The following is a 22,765-nucleotide window of genomic DNA, read 5'->3' as shown; positions in this document are numbered from 1 at the left end:
CATTGCCCTGGAAATATGATAGGCAAGGCAAGAAACACATTCCACATCTGCTCTTTATGGGAATAAAACCTACTCTGGGTTACACTGTGAGAAGGGGTGCTGGGGTGTGTGGAGGGCCCAGAATTAAATTTCTCAGCGGCTCGGGTTTCTTCCACGCACTGCTAGAAGTGACCCATGCTGGGCTACATCTCCCCCTCGAGAGCAGTCCCCAAGGCTGGGAATCTGTTTAACCTTCTGAGTGTGGAGTTCCTTGTGATCTGTCTTTCCCTATCCTAACCCCTCTGATACATATGGCCACAGAGCCCACAGGAGCAAAGCCCTTACATCCCACACACCCTGGTCATGAATATTTGTGGAGCACTGATTCAATGCTAGGAACCCTACTAAACTCTTCCATGAACTTCCTCATTTACAACCCTGTGAGATAGCTTCTGTTACTGTTATCTCCACTATACAGAAAGAAACTAGGATTTAAGGAAGTCGGCTGACCTGCCCCAGCACAGACAGGAAGTGGCGGAGCAGGATTTGAGCCCCAGTTCACCCTCTTGGCATATTGCCCTCCCGCTTCCACTTATGAAGCTGCCAGGAGGTCCAGGCCAGGTGGTTTTGGCTTTGACAATGTCTTGGTTGTCTTGAGCCTCTTTAATGGGATGTGCTGTTGTCCCGAGTCAGTGTCCCATTGCTGTATGAACCAGCAGCCCATGTGGTGCCACACAACTGAACTGCCATTGAGTGTCCCTACTCATCTAGTTCACTGTCCGCAGTGGAGCCAGCCCAAGGATTGTTGCTGAGAGTCTTCAGGCCACTGCATGTACACTGGCCCCAAATACACACTTGAGTGACAAGGAAAGGAGTCCAAAAAGAGAGTAGAGTTGCCATAGCTCTGCCAAGCCATTTCTGAGTACATCTCAACAATTGAATGGCTTCTCACCTCTGTGGCACAAACAATCCCTCAGTTTATGATGTCTGCCCAAGCGCGTTCTGCAGAAATCAATGTCTGTGATGTGCTTCCCAGGATTCATATGATGGGAGGATTTCCCCTGTGGGGTTTAGGGCCAATATCTCAGGGGTTGGCCCACCAGAGTTTGAAAATGTGAGTTGGAGCAGACTCTGGAAATCAAGACGAGTGGTACCTCTGAGAATATTCTTTATAAAAGCCTTTTTCCAAACTTTAGAGTCTTGGCACATTTTTCAAGATGGCAGCAATCGCCTGGCTGGGAATATGCAATAGAGTCCCTGTAGAAATGACTTCCATTCATCCTCAGGGACTTGGCTTAGGGGAGCCCTCAGGGAAAGCAATAGGGAGCTCCTATTGCTAAGGTACGATATTCAATGACTGGCACTAAGGGTGATGTCCATTGCTGAGCAATGGCTGTAGAATTCCCATTTGCACTGATAATCTTGACTTGCTAGCTGGACACATAACTATTTCAAAGTAGAAAAAAACACACAACACAGTAAGCGTTGAATGAAATAATTTTACCTTAAATCTGACGTTCACAGGAGGCTACACTAACAGGCAGGAACTTTTAACAGACATGGGAGATCGACACCACACAGGAGCGCAGCTCAGACTCAGCGGCTGCAACCCATCAACTCCTTGCTGAGCATGCTGAGGAAAGGGTCTTTGGGAAACTTGACCTTGCCCAAGCTTATCAACACCTGCCTGTCAATGATACTTTCTTGCATTCATCACTCACCAAGGGCCATTTTGAGCTAAGTGTCTCCAGTTGCAAGGTACAGAAAACTTTGGGAAAGTTTGGATGTGTGGGGTATCATTGAAGAAAAGAATATTTGACCCTGGGCCTCCCACAGTGTCCTCAGGCTGCTATATCCACATGGAAGAGGGTATGTTTCTCATGTGTCACGTATGCATTGTGAAATGCTGCAGATAGCAAATCAAACAAAGTAATAGATGCAAAGCGCTTACCCCAATTCCTGGTGCAGAATAAGTGATTGATATGCAATACCAACAATAATTGCTTCATTAGTTCTCTAACGACTGCCACTATTCCTACCAGTACTCCTCCTATAATTACTACTTCAACTCAAGTCCAGGTTTGCTTCAGCAATCCTTATCTAAATTCACTGAGGCCTTCCACAACCAAAAAAGACTGTGCTTAAATGCTACACTTCATGATTTGTAGCACTTCACTCTAGATGGCTCTCTTGGTTTTAAGAATGAGGGGCATTCCAAGAGGGAGGACTCTGCAGCTGTAAAAAAGAGTGTGGTGTCTCTATATTCCACAGTGATCTCCAAGAAATGCAGTTCTGTGAAACAAAGCAAGATAGAGAAAAGGGGGTACGGTATGCTCTTATTTATTTAAGACAAGGGGGATGCCAATATATGTTGTATATTAAATAAGTGAAGTTAAAAGTCATAGGTGTGGTTATAGGGGGAAGAAAGGGAGATAGTAGAAAGGGCAGAGAGAAGTTAGACTTGCCTGCATAGACCTGGTTTGAGAAATTAATTTAGGAACCCAATAAATATTTTATATAATTATCAAATGTAATTAATTCAAAATTTTAAAAATTGGTTCCTACAAACCAAGGGCAAAAAGAAACAAATGAAACTAAATATGTGTTGATTTGATTATGTAACCTACAGAGATAATTTGCTTTAGGTGAATTTAAAATAGATTCCCTAATGGGTTATATCCTAAGGGCAAAAAGGAACTGCCAACATGGTTTTTAGTATCATATTATTCGTAATCATATTGGTATTGTCATCCTGAAATTCTCTTTCTTTCACACATGTACGTAGTAGGAAGAAGCAATGAAGTAATTATGCTAATGACACCAGAAGAATATTTGCATGAGAAAAGAAATACAAATAGACAATCAAAATTAAAAGCTGTTTGAATTAAAAATGTCAGTTTAAATTTGTGATGTATTTTCTCTTGGGAAAGGAGAGTTATTTCCTATCTGTTCACTGAAAAGACCTGAAAATGATGACCAGCCCAGGAGTGCTGAGTCTCTGCAGGCAGACTGTGGTCTCTAAATACCACTTTCGCCAAAATGAATCCGGGCTCCTGAGAGAAATGGCTGATCCTAGGTTCAGGGCAAGTCCTGTGACCATCTTGTCACATAAGGAAGCAAGAAGGCTCTCCAGGATACCTGGTATTGCATCAAAAAAAAAAAAAAAAAAAAAAAAAAAAAAAAAGTAAAAGCCAACATGAGGCTTCTGTTGGCCAGGGACATGGAAATTTCTATGATCAGAGAGTGTCAATGTGAATATTAACCACAATGGCTGGAGTCATACTAAACTTGTTAAAATCCACTTGTTCATATTAATACTTAAAAAAATCAAACACCTTATTAGTCACCTTTGGAGGCCAAATCATCCATTCATTATTGTGAAAACCAGCAAAGGGGAAAAAAAAATAATCCAGCATTTAACTTGCCTTTGCTGTGAGAACTGTACCTCAGGCTAACCAAAGAGCTGAGAAGAGAAATTACTCTTTATGGAAGTACAGCAGCTAGTAAAGGAAGGATGAGAGATTTTTTAATTCTTGAAAACTAGTGGATTCGGGCAATAGTTATTACTGGCTACTGGCACCACAAGAAAAGAGAGAGCTGGGTGTCATGTACTTCCAAGCCTAAATCACACCCAGCTTCTGGATCTAAGAATCAGTTTATAGGAAATAAATACAGGGGATAGAGAAACATGCTAAAGGACACAACAGAGATGCAATCGGCAGAATCCAGAATGAAGAAACTTCTCTAGGACAAATGACATGGTTTTTTCAAAAAATAAAAATATAGGAGAAAAATGGGGAGAGAAAATCTATGCTAAAAATTAATTAAATCAATTGTAAACCAACAGGTAATAAAATGCTTCCTGTTGTCTATTAAGTTGTTTTAAAATTGACTGTATATTTGATGATATACTGCTCTTATTAGATATGATTTAATGTTGTTTTTCTAGAAGTACAAACTGAAATGTTTATTGATGAGAGCATGTAATAGCTGGGGTTTGTTTGTCACAATACTTCTCTTTGGTGGTGGTGGGGAGCTGATGCAACTGATGAAACAAGACAGGCCATAACCATAGATAGTTGTTGGATTGGGCAGTATGTAGATGGGAGTTCATTACGTTATTCTCTTTATTGCTTGTGTGTTGGAATTTTCCATAATAAAAGTTAAATAAATGAAGGAGTGTGATATGTGATACAAGCTTTTTTTTTATTTTCTCACACATCTATTGCAGATACATATTTTGTCTGGCACTGTGCTAAGATAGTGGATAGAAAGTTTGCTATGAAGTAGCTCTGTCCTCTTAGGGGCTTGTCGAAGTTGGAGAGGCAAGTCTGAGGTCCAGGTAGCACAGGGCATGCTGGGATCCTTGAGGAGGTCACTGCTGCTGTGCTGGAAACCTGCTTTCTGGTGTGATCTGACACCAGCCGCAGCCAATTCTCTAGAGTCCACTGCCTCCTGAGGACTCGGAAATGTCCCAGAGTGAAGGAGGTGGAAGTATCTCTGTTGAGATGAGAACACCCACTTGTGCTACTGACCACCTCACCAAGGGTACTCCTGGCCAGATTAACATATACCTTGTAGTATCAGGTATAATGCACCAGTGTAGAGACCATGTGCTCACTGACATACATGACAACTTTGCGTAAAGTCCTTTAATTATGTCACAACTAACTGAGCATCACAGCTGCCTGATACTATAGGGAACCAGGTGGTTAGAGCAACACCTGGTGATGTAATGTGATCCCTTCATGGGTGCTCATGGTGCTCATGATAATTCTAGTTTGGGGACGCATTCTTTGAGCTGGAAGAGGAAAGAATCTTTGTATCGGGTAACTAGGAAGGCTATTGTGTACCCCAGGGGATGCTGCAATCCAATTAAGGCATTTTTAGTTCTTAGCCCTAGTGTGTGCCTATGACCTCATGCTCTGTGGTTTAAGACGAGCTGAGTGGCTGCTCTTAGAGGTTGCTCTGCTCCTGCGTAAACCTCCACACCCAAGAGAAACCCACAACTCACCTTAACCAAGAAGACAAATCCATACACGGTGAAATGGCAGCAGCTTGAAGAAGCAAGTGACAACGCAGCCTGTCTAGCACCACCCTGTGCAGTATCTGTTGTGTGCCAACCCATCAGCTTTGCCAAAGATGTCTCTTTGTGGCACAGGGAGTCTAAGGTGGCCATTTTCTCCATTTCTGCTTGCTAGGAGACACAGCTAAAGAGTCGATCAATGATTAATAAAAAAGCCACATTCTAATGTTTGCTCCTCAGATCTTGAGGACATTTTTTTTTCTTTAAACCTCACCTGCTTTTTTCCCTGCTGGCAGGGAAAAAACAAAATACTCTTAAAGTAAAAGAGCTTCTGCAGAGGCCCCTGGTGTCCCCTTGCTCACTGAGGACAGGTGCAGCTCTGGCATCTCTGCATAGTTTCTTTGATGGAGCCCGTCTTCCTGCGATGAAAAGGCTCCAGGTGGGCTTTCCATCTTGGGGCTTACTCCATGCTCTCTAAGGTCTTGGGGCAGAAAGCAAGCAAGTGGTGATTGGAATAGTGGGAGACCCGGCTCTGCCTTTGGGCATAGTCCTGCTCTTGGGGCTGCAGAACACTAAGCTGTTCTCTACCAAGCATAGCCTGGAATTGTGGAGCAGGTCAAGGAAGTGCACACCTTTGGAGAAAAAGAAGAGCATACAGAAGGTAGACGTGGGCTATCTTCCAGGAATCAGCCAGGACGGTTGAGGGGAGAATAGGCTCATTCAGGGTATTCATGTGCATGTCTGGTTCCTCCAAGATCACAGACCAGTGCCTAATCTCACGCTGTGCTGCGGCCAACAGCATGAAAACTTTGACACGAACATCTAAGCCTAAAGTTACTCCTCCCTTCTCCTGAACATCCCCTTCCAAATTCTCCTTCCCACCTTCCCCTCTTTAACACTATAGCTACCCTTGACTCTGAGAGATCATGAAAGTGTGGGCACTTTCTTGAACACACATGAAAAGTCCTTGATTCAGGTTTCATTTGATCCCCATACACAGGTCTTTCCACAGACAAAGGAGATTTCTTGGGGATTTCATATGATACATTTGTTCCTTCTACAAGCAAGTTGTTAGTAAGTCTTCTGGCTTCTCCTTACTTCTTACCACCGTGTTGATTGTCAAGGTGTCGCAGGTTATCATTAAGCGTTTTAATGTCTTCTAAGGACACACAACTATTTACATGAATAGGCCAAAAAAAAAAAGTGCCACAGTGAACAGCCTCACTAAGTATCGTGTAGACCACATTGGTTATTCTGTATATTGGCTATACAGAAACGTGTGTAAATGAGTGTGTGCATGTGTGTGCAAAGTGGACCTATTTAATGTTCATGGAAAACCCTGAGAAGTAAGGTTTTTATGTGAGATTTCAACACTTTTATGTCTTGCCTTAAAAGCTATATGGTTTGATCATCTGTGTGGATGTGATACGGAATGCACCCAAAACCCTTTGACTAAAAGCTTCAGAGTATAGCCGTCTTAATTTGGTTTTAAAATATAGAGATATGGGAGCCTCTGCAATATCAAATTCCAGAATTATTTGCAAATTTCAGAATATGCTTGAATTTTGCCTTCTTAAGTATATGTAGTTAGGAAACAATATGAAAAATCCACTTAATCATGATGAGATTAAAGGATTTTTTAAAAGCTGAGTTGCAGCCACGTTTACATTCCCCGATAATTTCTTAATTTTCTTTCAAATCACCTATCATCTTCACAAAATGAACTGTAAAAATCCTTCTGAATTCCATCATGTGCCAAGAAAAATGGGGAAAAATTAAGGAGGCCCCTACCTTTTAATCATTCTGTTCATAAAGTGCTTTAACTGCACGCCAGGAAAAAAAATGGAGGCTCTGGTGTCTGAGGTATTCTGTGCCATAAACTCCCGTAATAGAAACAGATGGTGAAACTGCCTTGGAAGTGAAGAAACTAGTGTACACGCAGCTCACCCTAACATATGAAGAGATTCAGGGCTGACACATGAAGGAATGCATTTGGCGCGGTGCCAGCAGTACACTCTAATTCAGCCGTGAGTGTTCACGCTTGAGATGGGAGACCCACAATTTCAGGATCTGGAATGCCGGCAGCTCCAGGATTTAGAACGCCGTGGAAGGTTCTTGGGCTCTTTCCATCCTGTCATGGAGGATGGCGTTCTCAGTGTTTCAGGTGACGGCGAGTTCCAACAGCGAGCTCATTCTGGCTTTTATAAATGGTTCATAAAAACAATAGTGGAGAAATGCCAGGTTTGCTGGAGCTTCCTTTAACTAAGTTAGGATTTGCCTTTTACCTAGAGCTGCCGCCAGTGGATGCTGAAAGAAGGGAAAATGCACAGGACAAAGAGACATCAGTGAAAATGATATTAGACAGGAAAGGAAGGACCTCAGTGCCAGCCCCACCTGTGACCCCGGTTGATTGGATGGTACATGCAGGCAAAGGAGCCTCTCTTGGATATCACGTTTTCCCGTGAAAATCTAACACATTTCCGTGTTGTATCCCAAGGCGTTATTAATATATGCATTTTTCTATGTGCTGTATGAGTTAGGGTGGGTTAAATTCTGTTACACAGACCCCAAAATGTAGCAATGCAAACACAGTGGAAGTTTATGTGTCCCATATACAGCTGTCTAGGGCGTGAAGAGTGGTGGGGAGGTCTTCTCCCTGTATCCAGGTGGGGGCCCAAGCTCTGTCCACCTTGAGGCTCTTTATCCGGTGGGGTCTTGTCGCCTCCTACATCCAGTAGGTGGAAGGGGGAGAGCACAGCGGAGGACCACTGCTGTCTTCAAAGCTGAGTCCCAGACTTCTACATTCCCCTTCAACTCATATTCCATTGGCCACATGGACTTGGGTGCCACTGCCTTGCACATGGAGAGAGTTTTGATGGGCAGCTGTAGTGTGGTACGTGTATGTATTAACCAAATGCTGTGTCACCCCTGGAGAGTCTCGCATGTTCTCCTTGCCTATTCATGCCTGTCTGACATTGATGCTCTCTTTTCCCTCCCAGGAAATATGGTGTCCTCTGATGGTCCATACCTCCTGAGAACTGGGGTCCTTGCCGATCTGCCAAGTCCAGAGGTGCCCAGTGCCCCTGCATTTCCTCCCACCTGAGTCAGCTGAATTCTGAGCCAAACTGAGCAGAATGTTCCTCCCTCCACCGGGCTCAGCCCTGGGGCTGGGGTGGAGCTGGGGACCAGACCCAGTGAAACCCTCGTTGTTTATCTCTCTTCTCTCTGATCTCAGGCACTCAGGTCCCGACTCTTCTCTTCCCGGCCTCTACCTCCATGGACATCACTCAGACAGTGAGAGACCACTGTTGTGAGAGGTTGGGAGACTCAAGTTCTACAAGCCAATCTCGGCTGAGGCTGAGCCTGAACTATTCCATGAGTCCCTGCAAAAATTCTCCTTCTCAGCCCTGGCAAATGTGCTCTTTGTTTCGCAAATGCAAGGAACAGGTGAGGAGCAGAGTGGTGTTTCCACTCAGGACTGGGCCTTCCAACAGGTACAACATCCCTCATGACATTAGCCCTCCTTGATCCAGAAAGGAGACAGCCAGGCAGCTTTAGTCTCTGTGGGGCCTTGTTCTTAGGTGATTGTGTAGGATTTGGAAGAGGAAGGGGTGGGCTGACCACTCTGATGTTACCGTGAGATGTCTGTGTGCCATAACTGACCATGCTGTGACCAGGTGACACGGCACACCTCGGGCGGGGCTATAGGGACACAGGAGCCAATTTCCTACCTTAGGTTGGCCAGAGGGTGGTTTGGGAGCAGGACTAGGTTTTGGGTGTGCTAAAACTTAAACAGTTTGAGAGGCCCTCTAAAAATAAGAGTATACACATATGAGTGAAAAACTGCTAGAGTTCTTCCCAGACCTGTGCCTGGTGGGTGGGGCAAGGGGTTCCCCAGATACCTGAGCTTCATGAGGACCCTACTGTGCATGGGAGTGGGGTGTAGGGGAAGAACAGGTGGCACGTCTGGGTGGTGTGCACCAACCAGTTTGTGCTGGTAGCAGGAGGTAATTGAGGACATCTGGGGCTGAGGGCCTTTCTGAGAGCAGCTGATGGAGGAAAGGGGGGCCCTTGCAGAAGAGAATTCTTTGCTGCTTAGGGATGGGACTGAAAGGCTGACTGCACAGATTCCTGACCCCTTCAGAGCTGACTCAGCACTTCTGCACCAACTGAAAAAGGGAAAGACCACTGTCTTCCCTTCTACTTCTTCAGCCTTCTTTCTCTGACTGACCGCTCCCTACCCTGGTCACCCCTTCACCTGTGGCCACAGCCTCCTCTCCAGTGAGATTTATGGCCGGCTTCCCATTGGCCTCGTGGCTTCCATCAGAGCAGGCAGTAAGCACAGCACTATCTCTCCAGGAGGCTCTCCTCATCCTCGCTCTCCACCCCACTCCCTGTACCTGGAATGGTGTGGGGAACAGCCTATGCACAGTATGTGCTTGAAAGAAAGAAGCCTGATTGGATGCATGGAAGGGTTAACAGATGGAAATTCTCAGTAGATTCCTACTGAGTGGAAGGATCAGACACTGCCTCACAGCTGCCCCTGTATTTACCTCTCCTCTTGGTGAGTCTTGCTTTGGGTAGGCTGCAAGTCCCCCGTGAGCGGGCTGTGTATCCGATGCATTACTGTTAATCTCTCAGAGCCTGGTAGAGGTCTGAGTGCTAGGAAGGATCTGAGCAGGGCTGGTGGGGCAACTGACTCTATTAGTGGCTGCTGTTGATACTTCTCTAGCATGGGAAGACAGTGGACCCTCGGTGTGCAAGGGAAGATTGGCTGCCTCAGGCACACAGGAAGCTGCTCTGGTTGTCATTAGAAGGTATATCCCTAGAGGACTGAGGGTGTGGCAGCCATCTCTGCAGGCACCAGGCAAGGGTAGCTAGGGATCAACCTCCCATCTGTTTCTGCTCTTGTTATCCTCCTGTTCATACCCCGCTCCCTTGAGAGCCTGATTCAGGCCCCATGAGGCTCAGTTAGATTCTAGGGAAGCTTCTTTTATCCCATGCAGAAGGGTCAACAGTGGAGGGCAAGAGGCCAAGTAAGCTCAGAATGTTGGGGCTCTAGGACCCCAGAGGGATGTTTCCCAACTGATTCTCTAGGCCTATAAACAGACAGGTTCCCTGAGGGCTCTGCTCTGCGTCTGGGGGAAGGAAACACCCAGGACTGGTTGAATTCCAGTGAGAACGATGCCGGCGTTGATTTGCGGCTTGACAGTCAAAAATAATCCAAGCATTGCTTTGCATGTGATTTATACAAGTGTCTTAATTGGCATCTTGATTATATGATTGCGTGAAGGGCTGTTTTCAAGAAGGTGTATCTCTAAATAGAAAAAAGAAGAAATATACAGCTGTGAAGCATGTGTGAAGACCCCCAGAATCTATGCCTTTCCTCTGTTTTTACACACAGACACCTCGTTTTCCAGTTTCTGCCCCTAGACTAGACCTTTAGCGGGAAACATGCCCCATATTGCATACATCTTTTCTGCAGACGTGGAGCTTGGTTTGCAGTTTCTCTCTGGATCTGCTGCATTTTTCTCTGTTACACAAACTCAGAGATGTGGTCTCTCCTAGCCTGATTACAGCTAAGTATCTCAGAAATATATTTTAAAGGCAAGTGATCTTAACTTTATGGTTAATCCAATGGAGAAGATCTAAGGAAGACCTGAAATTCATAAAACGTTCCAGAACATTATATTTTATGCAGTCCAGAATGTGACACATGGGGTCTTTAATAATTCACTGCTTGTTAACATTAAACAACTGTTAACATGCTCAAATAATTAGTTATGCTTGCTTGACATGTTTGCATCTTTAATAATTGATGCATTTATCTTAATTACTAACAGCATTATGGTCGTAATATGCATCTTTTTTCTATCTTAAAAATTTTAACAAAAACTGACTTTTTGCCAAAAATGATTATGCTCTAAGTTTTAATTACTCATTGTAATTAAATCGTAAGCTGCAGTATTTTACTAAAATATCTTTCACAAAAATATTTAATGGAAAAGAGGTGATTTGTTGTTTACGCGGCCAAGTTAGTAAATATTTCATAAGTTGGATATTACCCTTTCAGAGTGGATATAAAATAGCATTGCTTTCAAGATATGAGTCAATTTAAAAGTCTTGTGTAGCTAAGATTTTTCTACCATTTCTACCCAAAATGTCATTCCGCTGCCGACCCACCACCGCTGTAGAAGTCTGGTACTACCCTTTGTGTGGAAAAGAAAGGTTTCTTTACCCAGCCAGGCAAGTAGGAATTCGTACCTCTGTTTCAGGAGGTGGTGTTGACTGGAAATTAATGGGAAAGTGATGTCCACACTTTCCCTCCATTTCCTTTCTGCAGCCCTGTTTGTATAGGCTAGTCCAGAAGACCAGCACCGGGGTGACCCTTTGATTAAAATGCACCTTAATAAGGATACAGACATATGTGTCATTGCCTAAGCTCAGTCGAGGTGCTGATGCCTACCTGGAAGGTTACTAACTGTCTGAGGAAGACCCACTGCTTTTGAGAACATTAACACTGTGAAAGCCTGGGAGATTATGAAAAGCAACCACTTCATTTACTGACAGGGAAACTGAGGCTTGCAGGCTTTTGGCCCAAGCTCACACAGAGTGAGCCAGGTAGGCAAGAACCTAGATACTCAGATGACAAGTTCAGATTTCTGTCTTGCACACTTAGAGACTTTTCCTTTATCCTGTTGGGCTATCTTTGAGGATTCATCGGGGTTCCTGCCCTAGGCAAAACCTATCGGCACAACTGGCCAGCTCCACAGAAGGCAGGGTTATGGGCCAAGACCTTGCCAGTTCTTACCTTTCTAGGCCCCTTACTGGGATTCCATTCATCTGGGCTCTATTTTCACTGTTCTGGGGCTCACCTTGGTGGGAAGCATCAAGAAGTACATGTGGTTGAGATTTGGGTGATGCCCCAACATGTTTTGCTGGTTAATTAATTACTGCTGTAAGTCATCAGAGGTTTCAAGATGCAAATAAAGCAATTATGAGGCTTTTTGGAAATGACAAGCAGACCAAGGGTAAATCTCAGCCCCAGCAGAGCAAGGCCTGGCCAACCAAGGACGCGGAACTCAACCCACTCCTGTCTGGCCCATCTGCATCTTGAACACACAAAACTTCCTTTTCTTCATCAGCGCAACTGCCTGACTTCTTGGGCACCTATAAGAGGGGCGGAACCACTGGATCTGTAGCATGGGGAGATGTCTCGATTCTTCACCATCGATTTCAAGAGCGCCCAGATCAATTAAGATGCCTTTAGTCACAAGGAGCACAAAATCTAGACTTCAGCTGACTTGAAAAAGTGTAAATTTACTATTTCACAAAACGAAGCACCCAGAGCAGTGGGGAGGAATGGGGTAGAACGCCTGCAGTCTCACCACAGTAATCCCATCAAGGACACCGGTTCTTTCCATCTGCCCAGTCTACCACCCTCAAGATCTGCTTCTTCACAAGTCTTGGCCCCCTTGGGTCACACAGTGGCTGCAGCTGTTCAGTGACCATGCTGAGACACAACATCCAGAGGAAAAAGGTGGAGCTGTCTCTCTGTGCTTTCCTTTTAGGAATAAGAAAATCTTCCCCAGAGACCACAGCAGATTTTCACCCACGTCTTTATGGCTAGTTTTGGATTGGACACTTTCTCCTGAACCAGTCATTAGCAAATGTAAAGAAATGACCAGGATTGACTTAAACTTGTCATCCTTAGATAGCCTTGGCATTGTGGAGTCAACCACCATATCCAACATGTTCCTTCATGTCAATCAGCCACCCCTTACTCAGCAGTCATTCCCAGCTGGGTACATTCTCCATGCTGGGTACAGTGTAAGGCACTCCAGGGTAGATAAAATAAATAAAGGCAGACTCTGCCCTAAGAAAGTTTTCGATAATAGGGAAATGAGACATAGAAGCAAACCACTAAATGGAAACCTACTGCAATTATTTAGAAGAACAGCTAACAAACGCTGGGCTCAGCACAATTCATCAGGGATTTTTCTATACATCTTCTACGTGCATAGATACAGCTTAGGTGTTACTGAGGAGACAAAAGAACATAAAAATGCATTCTTCCTGTTAAAGAGCTTAGTTAAGGAGTCTGGATGTGCATACCAGGGACTTTCTCTGTCTTTCCCTTACTCCAGACAGAGGTACAGATGGCTCTTGGAGAGCTTAAAGGAGTATTTATGGGGAGTAATTTCAGAGCTTTTGCTGGGCCTTCGCATAGGTAAGAGAGTGGCCATTAAGACGTGTCTGTCAGTTGAGAAAGCTTTTCACTCTACGTAATAGAGAACCAGATTAAGTGTGTCTAAAACACCAAGGACATTTATTGTCACAAAGTCTCCAGGTTGTTACTCAGCTCAGCAGTACAATCAAGGTTTGACAAGTTTTCTGTCTTTCCCTTCTCTTGCCTTTGCCTTGCTAGATTTTCAACTGTGTGTTTTCTGTTTGTTTGTTTTTTTTCCCCTCATGGTGGCAAAATGGACATTGCAGCTCCAGGCATCAAGTATGTATTCAAAGTACCCAGTGCTCTGCTGGCACACTTTCCCTTTGTTCCTGTTCTTTTTATCAGGTAGCAATACATCTTTCTTAAAAGTCCACCAGTAAACCTCCCTTATATCTTGCTGGTCAGGACTGGGCCTCCTGGGCATTGCTATGTTCAAGGGAGGCTGGAAGACCACAGTGAGAGGTGGAAACGGAGTGGGGTGTGAGAAAGGCGGCGGGTTTGCCAACCAATCGTGCCTATCACAGGAGGCGTGGCTCAGTCATATGCCTTTCTTTCATAACAGGCAGGAGGACCAAAGGGGCACAAGGTAAGAACAGAAAGATGGAGAAGGGGACCCGCTGTGCCATTCAAGGTCTTATGAGTCATTAATTTCATTGTAAGAGAGTTTCTGTTCGAACTGTGGAGAGTTGGGCAAATATTTCTTTTCCCTCTTATATTTTAGATGGCACTGTCTTGAGGATGGTTTTTGGCTTTGATTTTGTGTGTGTGTGTGTGTGTGTGTGTGTGTGTGTGTGTGTGTGTGTCTATGATTCAACCCACTGGGCAATTTGAAGACTCAAAACAAACCAACAAACAGCCTCATCCCCTGATGCTAGAGAGATCTGTGCACGGATGGCTGTGGTGTATCTAGCCTCATGGTTCCTTTCCATCTCTATCCCTCTACTTGCTGCAAATGTAGGGAAGATCCTGAGACACTGAGAAACAGGTGGGGGCATGGGTGATTTGTGGTGGGGAGGGGCATTCTTACATAGGATGTGGTAGAGAAAGCTGAGCTTTGTGTAAGACTGATTTTCTGATCACATAAAAGGCAAAGACCCAGCGTTAGAAAGCCTGATGCAACCTTCCCTTCCAGCATAAAGTCTAAACACCCTAACCTAGCACTAAAAGCCCTCCAAGATCTGGGCTCTCCAACTTCCAATCTCAGTACTCTCTGCCAGCAGAGACAGTCTTCATCTCCACGTCGCCCTGACCCTGGGTTCCTGTGTGCCTTCACATCTCTTTGTGATTAATGCTCGTTCCTGTGTCTAGAGCTCCTTTCTGCTCCCTCTCCTTATGCAAAGACAGTTCATCTCTCAAGATCCCACTGGGCCTTCCCTGTCCCTAAGCACAGAACTCAGGGCCTAGGCCTCCTGGAGCCTCTCACTCAGCAGAGGCACAGCAGCCTGGGGCTGGGATTTCCCTTCTAATGACTCTGCCGTAGTTTGGCTGCACAGATAAGTCTGTCTCCTGCGTGCCATGTCTGTGAGAGTCTTGATTGTGGCCCAGCTGCGAGGGCAGACATCCTTTTGTTGAGATGAGAGGAGTGACTCCTGGCCTTGTCACTTCTTAGCTGTGTGACCTTGGATACATTACTGAACTTCTCTGTGCCTACAATTTGTCATCTATAAAATGGAAATAACAATAGCACTTTACTTGAGTAGGAAGTCCAGTATGGCCCTCTTCAGGCTTTCCCATTCTGTAAAGTACTCGAGGGTTGCTTCCACAGGACAGCTATGGCTTGGAAAGAAAGTCCCATAAGTTTCCAGCACCATCACTTTCATCCGTCTCTCTTTTTGCTTCTGACGAGGGCACTTCACTGCTGGCCTAGGCTTGCTTCCATTGCAGGGAGGGAAGACAGAAGGCAAGGAGGCCTTCCTTGGCCAGTTCTCTGGGCAGAGCCCTACTAGTGCCCCATGCTAGGTCTTCACCTTATTGCTCCCCTTGTTCTGAGAGCTGCTTGGCTCTGCTCAACACAATGGAAGGGCTCAACACAACAGAAGGGCTGGTCTGGAAAGGCCTCCTGTCTCAGACTCCCACTGGCCCAGAGCCAGGACTTTCTTCTGAGCCGGTGTCAGGCCCCCAGCCCCCAATCACCCATGCCCTGCCTGTTTCTCAATGTCCCGGGCTCCTCCCTAGGTTTGCAATAAGTAGAGGGAGAGAGATGGAAAGGAACCACGGGATGAGATGAACCCATCCACGCAAAGATCTCTCCAGCGCTTGGAGTTGAGGCTGTTTTTGGTTTATTTGTTTTTAATCTGATTCTTTAATTGCCCAATGGGTGAAATGCCCAATGGACATTCCTCTATGGACATTCCTCTTTGGAGACTTCTTGGTCCACCCTGACAGGCTGCCTCGACATCTGTTCTTAGGATGAAGATGTTATAGGGACAATCAATGGGTTCTCTGCCCAATGCACAGAGAGGCTTTTGAGAGAGGAAAAAATTTTATTCCGAGTCCACTGGCAAGGAGACAGGAGGAAATGCTCACTATGTCTCTGGAGGTGAGGGTTGGGTTGAGTTTTATAAACATAGGGTAATGAGGTGTGACGTGATTGGATCTTGCAATGAGGTGATGACAGGAGGCATTATCTAATTGGATCCTACCATGGGATGATGCCAGGGCTTGATCTGATTGGATACTGTAACCTACTCTGCATGTCCGCTTCTTAATTCAGTTCCCACTCCTCTTCCCAGCACCTAGGTTCCTCACAGTGGTTGCACACTTGGCTTATCTGGGCATGTCAAGTTATGTGACCTTCCACTTGCAGTCCATGGCAACTGAACAACAACTTGCAACTTTGTTACATGAAAGTTGAGCCAGATTGGCCTAGTGTGGTTCCAAAGATAGAGGGAACTGTCTCTCCCTCTCTCAAATGAGTAAATGGCATGTGGTCAGTGGTTTTGAAAAATTATGTTAATCAGTGGAAACCTTTACAAAGCATTTCCAGGCAATTCCATGATGGCAGCTGGAATCTCTGGGTCAAGTAGGGCAAGCATGGGCAGGGGAGGAGTCATTTCCCTCCCTGGCCTCTCTGCCAGCCACCCACTGGAGGATTGCTTGGGAAGGTTCTCCGGAAGCAGGTTCTGCACCAGAATGTGTGTGCAGGGACATCCTAAGGAAGGGCATCTAGGGAACTGCTAATGGATGGGGAGGAACAGGAAAGAGAAGGAAGCCATGCAAGGATGAGAGTTTCTTAAGCCCCTCAAAGGGTAGCCACAGCCTGATCCCGCTAGGGGACTTTGCAGCGTTAGTTACAACTCAGCGTCATTCACTCTAGTCAAGGGACTGCAGCTTTCATGCCTGGATTAGGAATGATACCCAAACCCCATGAGAGGTGAGAATATTCCTCTGCATTTCATACTCAAAGGGAACCCAGCAAGGCTTGCAGCCTCCCCAGGGTGGCCTGCCCAAGATCAGCTGCTGTTGCTGGCTACTGGAAGAGAAGACCCCCTCAAGTCATGGGGCACAGAGGAAATGATGAAATTGAGTCCCCAAGAAAATCCAGGCAGAACAATGATAACATGCCTCTGTGTGGAAGGTGCCTGAAACTGGGCAGAGGAGGGCCCTGGGGCAGGGGCCACAGGGAGAGGTGGGCTGCCTCTCTCTCCCTGGGCATCCACCCGCCTCCTTTGCCAAGCACCTAATTCCAAGGATCTGCAGAGCAATGGAGTGGGCACCGAGAGGGAGGGCAGACGGCAGAGTGAGAACAGAGGCTGTGCCCCTGCAGAGCACTTTTCCACGGATGTGTTTTTCTTTCAGACTTTATAGTTAATTTATTTATCTGACCACTCGGGAAGGGAAGAAAAGTACCATTTTATGAGCTCGGGACAAAATAAAAAACAATAGCACATTTAGGTGCCTTAATTTTTCTGCTCCTAGAGATTTATTTCATTTTATTATATTTGACAGCAGTCAACAAACAGCAAATAGGCAGCCCAGTGCAGTTCTCTCAGCCATAATGGTTTGTATTCTCTGTGCACAGGGCAGAGATTTTTTTTTTTTTAACCGCATACATCATTTGGAACTTGCCGCATCGATCCCAAAAAGTAACATACATTACTTTTGTTCTCCTGACACAAACCAGCAAAACACATCCAGAGGATGGACCTGGGGTGGGGCCAGACGCGAGGGTGTGACTCCCTTTGGGAGGAGGGAGCTGTGAGTTTAGCAGGTGCGTGGGGACTTCAGGGGAATGTCAAGGCTAGTGAGGTGCGAGCACGTGATTAGATGAGAGTGTTGTGTGAATGTTCAAGTGTGCAGCATGGTGGGGTCTAGAATTGCGTGTCTGTGGGTCTAGTGGGCAGCAAAGTGCTGTTAACTTTTCTGGTAGACATGAGAAGGTGCAGCCGGGGGGGTCCTCGTGTTTGGGTGCATCCAAGCACCCTGAATCTGTTAAAGCTGACATCAATGTCGAACAAGTTTTCTGGCCTTCATGGAGGGGTCATAATTTGGGCAACCCTTATGCCCCAGGATTGTGAGTCTGGATTTCTCCCGAGGGCCATATCTTCATTTAGATTTTAATTCCTCCTGTTCCATGCTCTGGGATTTCAGTCCCCACCTTAGAACTCCACTGCTTATCTCAGCAAATTCCTAGGGCACCAATGTTTCTCGTGAGTTTCTGCACCCACCAGTCCTTACTGCTGTCGTTGCTGGGATCTGCGTGGAGGATGTCTTCTCTGCATATCGACTCCACTGGCAGCTCAGAGGCCACTCACCTTCCACAGCTGACACTGGGTTCTTTCGCTAATGACCTCCGATGCAGCTGAAACCAGGCTACAGCTTCTGGGAAGACTTTACTGAAGGCATGAGGACAGCATCAGGAAATGAAGTCACAGCATGGCAAGTAGACGTGGCTGTCTCCATAGCCCACAAACTCAGGCCCATTCTGCCCTAAGACGCTGGTGCAACCTGCCAACTCCCTGCCAGTGCGTCTCCCTGTGCCAGGAACTGGCTTCTTTTATCCCCACAATGGCAGATCCACATGCATGCCTCCATTGTTTTGGAGTCCAGGTTCAGCTTGCAAAGGGGTCCAGAGGAAAAAAACGTCCTTGGGCTAAGTCCGGTTTCTGTTTCTTGACTCTGCCTCTTATGATGGTTGACAATGGGTGAGTCCAGTTCTTTCAAGGGAAACTTCCACCTCCTCCCTCCAGCTTCCTTGGATTATGGCCACCGGAGATCAAGTGCATGAGAGTGACAGAGACTACTTGGGAGACTGCATTGTTTCATCTGCCCCTCACATTGAGGCATCAATCATAACACATTACACGCTAGTCCTCGTCCTGCGTGGGCAGGGAGGAAAGTCTCTTTGACCATCTGCTCCCTGCAGTTGGAGCTCACCCAGCTATGATCCACTAGCAGCCGCTTATCCTTACCACTCAGCCACTTATCAATACTGTCCCATCTAAATCCCAAAATACAAAAGCTGTACTCCCCCTAGAGCAACAAAACCTTCTGGGATTCCATGCTGGATTGATCCCAAATACCAGTTTACTTCCCCTGAACAAACCCCAAGTTCTGCTTTCTCCAAAACGCTGGGAGAGTATGTGGTTTCCGTTCACACCCTGCAGGGCCATTCAGGTTGATTTACCCTAAAGGGACTTTTCAAATGTCCTCCTCTTCTAAGAGAGAAAACTTCTGAAACTACTGAAGGAATAGTTATTCTAACGTTTTTGTTCCCAGGGAAAGCGGAAACAAACCTTGTAAGTCTCATCCTAAGAACCATGTGATGTGTCAATTGATTTAGGCAGGAATTTAATTTTCAGCGGATAAAGAGCAGTTTACCTGGTACTGTGCCTGGCTTTTGAGGCTACAGAGATAACCAGCCAGGGTCCCAGCCCACAGAGCACTCACAGTGTCAAGGAGAGTATGGGTGAAGTGGCAGGTGGCATTTGACTTTTCAGGCATGGCTCAGACACTCGACCAGATTAATGACCAAAGGTTGTGGCAGAAGCTGCTTTCCATAAGACGCACCCACCAATGTGCCATGTCAGTTTATCATTGCCATGGCAATACCTGGAAATTACCACCCTTTTCTGTGGCAATGACCCAATGACCCACAAGTTACCACACTTTTCCTAGAAATTTCTGCATAGATCACCCCTGAATTTGCATGTAATTAAAAGTGGGCATACATATGCATGCCGAACTGCCCCTGAGCTGCTGCTCTGGGCACACTACCTGTGGGGTAGTCCTCCTTCACACGGAGAAATACCTCTCCTCCTGTGTACACTGGGGCTTCAATAAAAGTTGCTAAGACTACCGGCTAGCCCTGGAATTCTTTCCTGGGTGAAGCCAAGAACCCTCCCAGGGGGGCTTGCCTGCCCACATAACAGGCATATCCTCGCAGAGATCTCACAGTGAGTGGCCCATGACAAATGCCAGAACAGGATCCCAGAGAGTGACAAGGACAGGGGTAGGCAGAGATAAACCCTGGCTGGGGAGGCAGCTGTTTGTTGTGAATCTTATTTATTGCTCTCTACTTTAGGAAAAAGAGGTACAGGACAAGCCAAAGGGATAGAGAACAAGCTGTCTGTGTACGTCAAAGAAGCTCAAGAGCCAACAAGTACCTCTGAGCACAGCTGGGAGTGAAAAGAACCCGAACACTGATCCCACTTCTTCTTCTTCTCCTCCCCCTCCCCTATTTTTAGGAGAGACAGGGTTTCACCATGTTGGTCTTGAACTCCTGACCTCAGGTGATCTGCCCTCTTTGGCCTCCCAAAGTGCTGGGATTACAGGTGTGAGCCATCATGCCCGGCCCCCACTTCTTCGTTTTAAAAGACTATGTGGAAATTACTGGAACGTCCTTTATTCTCTACAGGTACCACCACAAGTCAACTGTGGAGGGTTACAGAGCAGCTCCACCACCTTCATCTCACACAGACTCTCCCAACCACAGCAGAATGGAGAGGATCCCCCAGAACCTCCACCTGGCCCCATAGTCTGCTCAGGGTTCCATGCTCTGGGGGAGGGGAAAGAGGCCACTTATGGGGACACCACATTCTGTTCTCTCTGCCTCACAGGGTCTCAGAAGCTTCTAAATGATGCCTGAGCACATGCAGGAGGGACAGGTGATATGGAAAGGTCTCTTCATAGGCACCCCTCCTTACATGCGGCCCTCAGCCCTGTGGCAGGACACTGTGATGTCCATGTCAGTGAAAAGAAAGAGGGCCAGGACACAGCTGTTTCTGGGAACCACATGGTGTCAGGCCCACGCTGGCCACTGTCACCACTCAAACTCTGCCTGATGCCCTGGGGCTTCATTCAGAAGGAGAAAGAACCGGGGCTGTCAGAGCCCAGATGAGCCAAGCTACAGGGTACCTGGATTCCCACAGAGGAGTCAAACGGCTGAGAGATGAGACTTTATTTACAAGTCTCTCTGTCCCAAACAGTCCAGGCAAAATGTCACCGGTGAGCTGAGGAGCCGGGAAGTCACTGCTCTGCCCTGAGCTTCTTCAGGTACTCGCCAGGCCAGGAACAGACCTGGTATGGGACTCATGGTGGGAGCATTTTATGAGTTGTGGACACGCAAAGAGATCTCCATCAAGTCACCTTGGGTCACCTGGGATATTCACGGAAGTCACACACCAGGCTCAGTAACTGTGCTGGCTCCCCAAGTCTCCCCCTGCATTCTTCTTGGAGAAGCAGACCCTCGAGGGAAAAGCCCAGCAGGGCAGGAAGACCCAGGTTCTTCCAGTGTCATGAGTGCCCATAACCTGAGGTCTTTGGAGCCTGTCCAGGTCTCTGAAGCAGCCTGAGGTCTTTGGGCCATAAGAACATATGCTACCTGCGGCTTCCAGCCCGTATCAAAAAGGGGACTCTGAGTCCTAAAGTCAGAGGTTTCTGGGAAGAAAACATTGTCTGTCTTTGCAATAGAGACCCAGAAGTCTCTGCCCTGGACGCCCCAGGGGACAGGCTTTCAGAACCCCTCTGGGTCTGGCATTCATGAAACCTGAGACACTGAAGATGTAAGTTTAATGGTCTCCACTAATTCATGGTCTGCCTTTATGCACTTAAAAAGAGAAGCCTTCCTTCTCATGACACCTCCATTTATTCAGAATTAGCATGTAAAATCCTAAATTAGGCATTCTGCACTTGGGTTCTGACAGAGCCATTGCTTTTTATGCTGAGAGAGTTGAGTTAATTTTAAATTATTGAGGCCCAGCACCTGAGTGAAGCAAGCGTCCTCACACAGATTGGGTGCCTGTAGGCTCTGCTAATACAGAAACACAACAGGATTGAAATCCATTTCTCCTCCGCTGGCCAGATGCATATATACAATGGACCCGCAGAGAGGTCTGGCATTGCTATGAATTTTGCCAGAATGGATTTTGGGTGGAACCAGGCTTGGGTCTGCATCTCAGGAACCAGAAGGCTGACTTACAGATGCAATCTGCTTGCCCGACCCAGTTACAAGGGCCTTGCCTTCCCCAGCCCCGGTCTCTCCAGGCACAGTGCTGGCCACTGAGACTCTATTCCCAAAAAGTCCTTAGTGGCAGAGACACTAGGGGCGAAGGAGAGTCACATTATAGTTGGATGGGAGAAGGGAACCAGGGCCTGCTGACCCTATTCTCAGTGCGTAGCCTTCTTCCTGGCACCTGTCTCCCAGCAGGGCAGCAGACAGCTGTCCACGGACTTCAGAGAGAGGCTTGCGTGATCTCCCGAGCCCTCCTGGCATTGTATGTGGCCAGTGTTTTTTACAGGGTGGTCACTGCAGGATGCCTGCTGTTCTCTAAAATGTCTGTGACCTTACCCACTACCTGGGGTACCCTCAGTCCCCTTCACTAGATTGCTTTAAAATGAGCCTTGCATCTATTGGATAGAAATCGGCAACAGTATTGGCCAACTGGAACAGGGGCAGCTGCCTCCCTAGCTGCCAAGGCTGCCGCCAGGAAATGAGGAGACTGAGCCTCCAGCCAGCAGATCCCAGGGACACCTGTCTCTCAGCACAGTCTTCATTCCCGGAGGACCTGAACTCTGTTGGGGCATCTGTGTTCCAGGAGATCCCTTCTCCACTCCCAGCAGTCGGAGTTTTCTCCAGAGAATCCCCACTCTCCTGGGCCCCTCCCGCTTCCTCCCACACACTTCCAGAACAGTAGCACTCTCCATTGTCTGCCTGGGCTGTCTACAGGGCCAAATGAGGTGGGATGCGGGACCATTCTAGCCAGATGCTAAACAGTTTGAAATTTGCAAATAATCACACTGTTGACATTAATTGCTATTTTCACTATCTGCCAAAATTTGACCCATTCTCCAAGTAAATCTAACAGAGATGTGGATTACATCAGTTGAGACTGCCAAGGTGTCATTGGCAAGATTTCAGGTCTTTTTAATGTCTTCTGTAGGCCCCGTACTCTCTTAAACAGAGCTCTGGCCAGAGTGGAGTGGTCAGAGCTCGGAAGCTTGTTCTACGTATAGAGGCAGTTGTTAGCCTCAGAGAGCCGGAGACTTCCAAGTTAGAGCACTGGGATTGCTGTCTGTCCTGGAGGCTGGGA

This window comes from Cebus imitator, unplaced genomic scaffold, assembly GCF_001604975.1.
Source record: "Cebus imitator isolate Cc_AM_T3 unplaced genomic scaffold, Cebus_imitator-1.0 Scaffold261, whole genome shotgun sequence".
Classification (NCBI taxonomy): Eukaryota; Metazoa; Chordata; class Mammalia; order Primates; family Cebidae; genus Cebus; species Cebus imitator.
Note: the sequence above shows the minus strand (reverse complement) of the source record.